Consider the following 7,893-nt stretch of genomic DNA (forward strand, 5'->3'; position numbering starts at 1 on the left):
AAATAAAATAAAATAAAAATGACCAAAAATAAAAAAAATATGTTCGAAAATGAGTGTCTACAACGTACTTAATTAGATTTAAATTTACATTTTTAAAATATCATAATAAAAATAATATTAATTAAAATAATTATTTATTAATCTAAAATGATTATAACATAATATATGTTCAAAATTTTCTTAGTCAATTGACAATAAACATACATATCATATAGATACAGTTTCTCGAACCCGAGATATATTATACTTTTTCATGATTATAGTTTCCTTAATTTGAGATTTAACTTATATTCTTTAATTGATTTTTATTTTTATTTTAATCATTATTATTTTTATTTAATCACTAAATTTTAAATTATTTATATTTTAATCATTTTACCAGTAAATCATAATAAATGTGATAATATGAATTATTAATATTTTAATATGAAATAATTTTATTAATATCTATATCACATGAGATTTAAAATAGAGAAAATAAAATTTTGAACTCTAAAATCATATTCTTACATCCCTCACCCTCACCCTCACAAATCTCAAATCCTCAAATGATTGATGATGACTAAAACAATGAATGAAGTGATGATCGAAATTTGGATAAATTCAGTTCATAAAAAATGACAAAAATAAAATTGGTAAAAAGAAAAAGAGAAAAAATAATAAAAGAAATAAAAATATCTTTTATATAAATTCAAATCAACAACATTCTGATCTAAATTTAAATTTTCTAGGAGTTAAGTCGATGTTATTTCATTATATTATCATGTCTGTCATGTCATTACATCGTTTGTTATTTAATAATTGAGAAATAAAAAATATTTCAGATTAAATTAAATGATTAAATTAAAAAGTTAAAGTTTAAAAATAAGAATAATTAAATTTATAATTTACTTTTAATATTTTGTTATTATTATTATCGATATTATATCTTAGATTAAATATTAACATCGTTAAAATATTACGTCATAAGATTAGTGTGGAATTAAATAAAGAAAAATCATTTTACGAGTTTGAGCTGAAAATTTTTATAAATGTAAAATGAGTGATAAAAAATTATATTACTATTATTACATTTTAATCATTTAAATTATAAAATTTTGAATTTTGAGTTAAAATTTAAAAATAATTTTACAGTTTTTAACATAAATTTTCATTTTTAAATAATTTCTTATTTATATATATTTAATCTCGTATCTTTCACATATTATATCAATAATAATACTAATAAAATAAATTTAATGAATAACTATTTAAATAATTTAAATGAATATGTATTTTTTAAATAAAAATGAATATATAACTTTTTTGTAAATATCCAGAAGAAATATTTGATTTTTTTTCGTTTCGAAAACGTGTACAATATGGAATTGTTGCACGAAAGATTCTTCTTCATTTGTTTCACGCAAATGAATAGAACAAAAACGAAAATTCAAACATAACGAATTGACGATAATACTCATAAAAAAATAAACAACAAATCTCATCCTTTCAAGGGTTCTCTGGTAAACTCACACTACCAATAATTCGAATTTCTTTCACGTGCAGGGACGAAACAGTAATTTCATCTACCACCCATTTGTAGTTTATAAATAGCAAGGAATGCCGAAGCCCCCTGATTTCAAAATCTCCAAATCTGTGAATTCATAAAGCATTCAACTGTAAGTGTTCATTTCCAGATTCAATTTTTAAAGTATTTTTAGTCTATTATTGTGTTTTAATTACATTTATTTATAATATACCTTTAGGCATCTTTGTTTCTCTGTTTAATTTTTAAGATTAACAGAGTTGTGTGTATATATAGAAATTTATTATTGAATTTAGAGAAAAAAATATTAATTATGAAGTCTAGCACTTGTATTGGAATGTCCAGCCTGAAACCTTGTTGTAGGTTCGTAATAGGTTGCAAAAGCTCTTCAATTTTCGGTTTTTCTTCCGCGAAAATGAACGGTGTAGGTATCCGTAAATTGTCGAAATCACTTTCTACGGCGATTGATCGCGGTAGGTTCCATTCTTGTAAGCGTAGTAAGTCTCAGATTGTAGGTTATAAGTGCGTTGCTGATCCGAATCGGAGGGCTTTTAGTGTGTCCGATTCGAGCTGGGGTCAGTCTAGGGTATTTAGAGGTAGTGTCTTTGTTGATAAAGGTAGATCAAGGGGTGTTTTAGTAATTCCCAAAGTAACATCGGATTTTAGGAACCATTCAACATCTGTTCAACCTCACGTTAATGACAAGAATTTCGAGAGGATTTACATTCAAGGTGGGTTGAATGTGAAGCCTTTGGTGATTGAGAAGGGTAATGGAGTAGTTAAAGATGATGATACTGGAATAAATGTTAATGAGTCGGATGTAAATAAAAATAATATAGAAGGCTCGGATTTGACCGAGTCTACGACTGAGAGAGAGGTGTCTGAGATTGAGAAAGAGGCATGGAACATACTACGTGGTGCTGTTGTGAGTTATTGCGGAAATCCGGTGGGGACTGTTGCTGCTAATGATCCAGAAGACAAGCAGCCATTGAACTATGATCAGGTATTTATCCGCGACTTTGTACCTGCAGCGCTTGCCTTTCTGCTAAACGAAGAGGGGGAGATTGTGAAGAATTTTCTTCTTCATACATTGCAGTTACAGGTACTTATGATCTTTATACTTAAACATCTCTTCTGCATTTTAGTTAGAGAATTAGTGCTCTTTTTAATCATCACGGGAAACTTGAATGCAATAGAAGCGTAAATTAAGAAGCGACATTCATAACTTGATTGAATCCATTTTGCATATCTTATCATCAAGGAATTCCATTGGCAGATAATATCGAAGGAACCACATTACGTTAACTGGTCTATCATGTTCTAGCTATGAGGGTGATATATGAATGGGCACTTGTGTATTTTTTGGGCATTTTCTGTTCGTTGATGATGTTTTTTTTTGGTTTTAGAGTTGGGAGAAGACTGTGGACTGCTATAGTCCTGGGCAAGGATTGATGCCAGCAAGTTTTAAAGTTAGAACGGTCCCTCTTGATGGAAGCCCCGAAACATTTGAAGAGGTTTTAGATCCTGATTTTGGTGAATCAGCCATCGGTCGTGTTGCCCCTGTTGATTCTGGTAGGATAGTATGACTTCTAATCACTAGCATTTTTCGATAGTTACATCTTTAAGAATACTGTCCAGAACATATTTTATTTTAGATTTTAGTTGTCTGACTTTGGTGTTAATTCACAGGGTTGTGGTGGATTATTTTGCTGAGAGCTTATGGAAAGATCACTGGTGACTACTTGTTACAGGGGAGGGTGGATGTACAGACAGGCATAAGACTGATCCTTAATCTGTGTTTAACTGACGGATTCGACATGTTTCCGTCACTGCTGGTCACTGATGGCTCCTGTATGATCGATAGACGTATGGGTATTCATGGCCACCCTCTTGAAATACAAGTAAGCCGAATAACTTTGTCACATATACGTTAAACACTTCCCTTGTCTATTTGTTTAAACCCGAAGAATTCTGATCTTGTAGGCATTATTCTATTCTGCACTGCGTTGCTCTCGTGAGATGCTCGTTGTGAACGATGCAACCAAGAACTTGGTCGCTGCCATAAACAACCGACTCAGTTCACTCTCGTTCCATATCAGAGAGTATTACTGGGTTGATGTGAAGAAAATCAATGAGATATATCGTTACAACACGGAGGAATATTCGACAGATGCCATCAACAAGTTCAACATCTATCCAGATCAGATTCCTTCATGGCTAGTAGATTGGATGCCCGATGAAGGTGGCTACTTCATCGGCAATTTACAGCCGGCTCACATGGATTTCAGGTTTTTCACCCTTGGAAATCTTTGGAGCATTGTTTCTTCTCTGGGAACCTCGAAACAAAACAAGGATGTTTTGAATTTGATCGAGGAAAAATGGGATGATCTTGTGGCTAACATGCCTCTTAAGATTGTTTACCCTGCTCTCGAGTCTGACGAATGGCGGATCATCACCGGAAGTGACCCAAAGAATACGTGAGGATCTTTTCATTGCATTATGGTTTTCCCTGATTTATTAATACAATTTTCCCGGAAACTGACTCTGGTCTTTGTTTGTAGCCCGTGGTCATATCACAACGGCGGATCATGGCCGACTCTGTTGTGGCAGGTAAAGCTTATACGGCATTGATCACTTATATGACGAACTCAATTACATGTCTCTCATGTCGCGTAGCAATAAATTGCTTTTATCATTTCCAGTTTACATTGGCCTGCATAAAATGGGGAAACCGGAGTTGGCACAAAGAGCGGTTACGTTGGCGGAGGAAAGGCTAGCCGTGGATCAGTGGCCTGAATACTATGATACGAGAAGCGGAAGATTCATAGGCAAACAATCCCGGATCTACCAGACATGGACGGTTGCCGGTTTCGTTACCTCAAAGATGCTATTGCAGAATCCGGAGAAGGCGTCGCTGTTATTCTGGGAGGAGGACTACGAGATTCTCGAGAATTGTGTTTGCAGGCTCGGCGAAAGTGGTCTAAGGAAGTGCTCGCGCATTGGTCCTAGATCTTAAGTGCTGAAGGAGACATGGAGGTGATTGGCAATAACAATATGTTCTTAGTATTAACAGCCATCATCTTATAAATTAAGTACTTGTCTGTTGTATCGTTCATTTGACATGGCTCCATCTTGGGAGAAACTTTTGAAATATTTGCAAGTTCCTAAGCCTGGATAATTGTACATTTGAACTCATTATTTCATTGTTTTTTGATGTGAATACATATTCTTATTATTAAATATAAATTTACAATGCAACACCTTTTAAACCTTGAACATACCGCTTGGTTTTATTTATCAAATTTCTTCTTGCTTGAAATGAAATAATACACATCAAACTTTGAAGTGAATCATGAATGAGAGTAATATGATTGTAAGATTTTTTTGATTAAGCTAAGGTGTTTATATAACAGTTTTTTCGTATCTAAATATTTTTTACATTTGACAATGATCGCTTAATTACTTATGTTGTAGTTGTTGCTGTTTAAATCTGGAACCTTTAAAAATAACCATTTTTTATTCGTGTCAAACATTATTAGTTATTTGTACCTGATATATAATACACATATTAACTATTATATATAGGAATATCATTCAATTACATATTTAATATATGATACGTATATGCAAACCATTTGGTATGTGTATATATATACTCATTATTAGAATAAATTGACGCCTTCCATATGAATTAGTTATGAATACGAGTACAATGATATTTTATCTTTCCCTTATGTCATTGTTATTAAAATATAATTTAATATTTTTTATTTAAAGTAAATAAATAAATAAATCATAAAAAGTCATCGGTAACATCGTCACTAATGGTTTTGATGGTCGGTTAACCGTACTATTTAACTTAAACGTTCGATTAACTGTTATAACGATTACTAAATTTTGTTAATAATAATCTAACCATTAAAAAATTATTAACCATTATTAATAGTTCGATTACAAGTTAACCTATTACAATTTTTTTAAACACAACACAACATAAAAGTTCAAAGCTTCATAAAATTTATAGTTAATGGCACTAAATTCCTCAAATTATGGTCCCTATTCTAAATTAATCCCGAAACCTTTAAACATTATAATTTCATCCCTAAACTATCATTCTTATTCTAAATTGGTCCTTAACCTTTTGAGCATTCCAATTGCATTCCTAAACTATGACCCTAATTCTATATTAGTCCCCAAACTTTTGAATGTTTTAATTTCAGCACCAAAATTTTAAGTGATTTAAGGGATGTTATTAGAATGTTAAAAGTTTGAGGACTAATTTAAAATGAGGATCATAGTTTGAAGATGAAATTAAAATGTTCAAAATTTTAGGGACCGATTTAAATTGAAATTCATAGTTTAAGGATGAAATTAAAATATTTAAAAGTTTGAGGACCAATTTAAAATGAGGATCATAATTTGAGGATGTGTAATGCAATTAACTCTAAAATTTACAATAATAGAAACATATATATAGACATCTTATTTATTCGTAGATGCATTTTTTTTATAGAATATATATATATATATATATATATATATATATATATATATATATATACAGTTTAAAAATCATATATTTTTTCCATCCATGTTTGATTTAATATACTCTAATATAAGATAAACATGCTAACTAAAAAATAGAGAGAAACTATTTTGATTTTATTTCTAATTATATTATATCTAAAAAATATAATTTATAATAATTTATTAACGGTTAACCGGTTGTTAATCATTTATCAAAATTTATAATCGTAACCGTAATTGTTAACCACTACTTTTAGCAGTTCAATTAACCAAAACCATTTATTCTTAACTATTCGATTAATAACCTATAAAATATAATAGTTATACCGATTAACAATTACATTTAACAATTATACTTTGATTTGAGCACTTCTAATCACCACAAATTATTAATTATGATTTTTTTAAATTAAAAAGGTTGAATTATTTATAACTACCGCAACCCATAACTAGGGGTGTAAATGAGCCAAATCGAACTCGAGTATTGCTGAGCTCGACTTGATTTGAAAAATCGCGAGCTTAAAATTTTTAAACTCGACTCGAAATCCTGAATTGAAGCTCGTGAGTAACTCGAAATAAAAAAAATTCTTAAACTTAACTTGATTGAAGCATCAAACTCAAACTTGAACATAAACCTTAAATACATGAAATTTTATTGTATTTTTAAAAAAATCAATATATAAATATTAATATTATTAATAATTTATTTTTAAAAAATAAAATCTTAATATATTATATTTTCGAACTACTCACGAGTTTTTCGAGTTGAATTCGAGTAGCTCGTTTCCGCTCGTTAAGAACTCGAGTCAAGCTCGAGCTCGAGTCGAGTCCATTTGATCTAATTATTTATTGTACCTTGATCGAATCGACCTCGAATAACTCGCGATCTGTCTCGTCTCATTTACAGCCCTACCCACAACGTAGATGTGACCGTAAAAAAGAACAGTTGCTTTAATGCTAATAATTCCCCTTTCCTTTTTAACTCTTAATGACATTTTTAGATGCTATATTAAAAATAGGGTTAATTACATGATTGATCATTTGTTTGTGTTTTGTTTACTTTTTCTCATTGATTTTAAAAATAATATATGATCACTTTTGTTTTTATTTAATTAATATGTGTTCAACACGAGTTAACTGCCGTTAAATATTTTGATATAATCACACATTTGGTCCATATTATTTACATATTCTCTCATTTTAGTCATACATTGCATAAATAAAAATAAATTTAATCATTCAATCAAATGATATCATGTGTCACTAGTATCACATGTCACCATTCGATTGGAGGATTAAGTTTATTTTAATTTATTTTAATTTAATATATTTATTTTTCACCAATAAGATGGACCTAATGTATAAATAACAACGAACAAATGTGTGATAATACCAAACTAGGAGACTAAATATGTAAATAACAGACACCAATGATATTTGACATCATTTAATTGAATGATTAAATACAACTATTTATATTGCTAAATGTTAATTTTAATTAGTCTCTATTTATAATAATTTAAGTGATAATTAATTTAAAATAATATTTATAATTTATTCTTGATATAACTTTACCTATATCATAATATTTATTTTTAAATTATTAATTATTATATGATATAAGAGTTCTCTCCATATGTGTTATAAGAGTTTTATTCATGTGCGTGCTATAATTTTTTTATTCATGTACATATATGTCTAATTATTATTAAAATCATAAATACTATTTAATATAGATGTTATTGAATAATTTAGTTTTCATGAGTATATATGTCTAATTATTTTTATTGAGGTCTTAAATAAATTTTTAATTTAACATAAAATTTTATATTTATTTTAGT

At 29.2% G+C, this 7,893-nt stretch overlaps 1 pseudogene; it reads left to right on the forward strand.

Moving 5' to 3' along the window:
* Nucleotides 1-1,797: 1,797 nt before the first annotated feature.
* LOC120115681 lies at nt 1,798-4,745 on the forward strand (annotated as a pseudogene).
* Nucleotides 4,746-7,893: the final 3,148 nt, after the last annotated feature.

This window comes from Hibiscus syriacus, unplaced genomic scaffold, assembly GCF_006381635.1.
Source record: "Hibiscus syriacus cultivar Baekdansim isolate YM2019G1 unplaced genomic scaffold, ASM638163v2 tig00110270_pilon, whole genome shotgun sequence".
Classification (NCBI taxonomy): Eukaryota; Viridiplantae; Streptophyta; class Magnoliopsida; order Malvales; family Malvaceae; genus Hibiscus; species Hibiscus syriacus.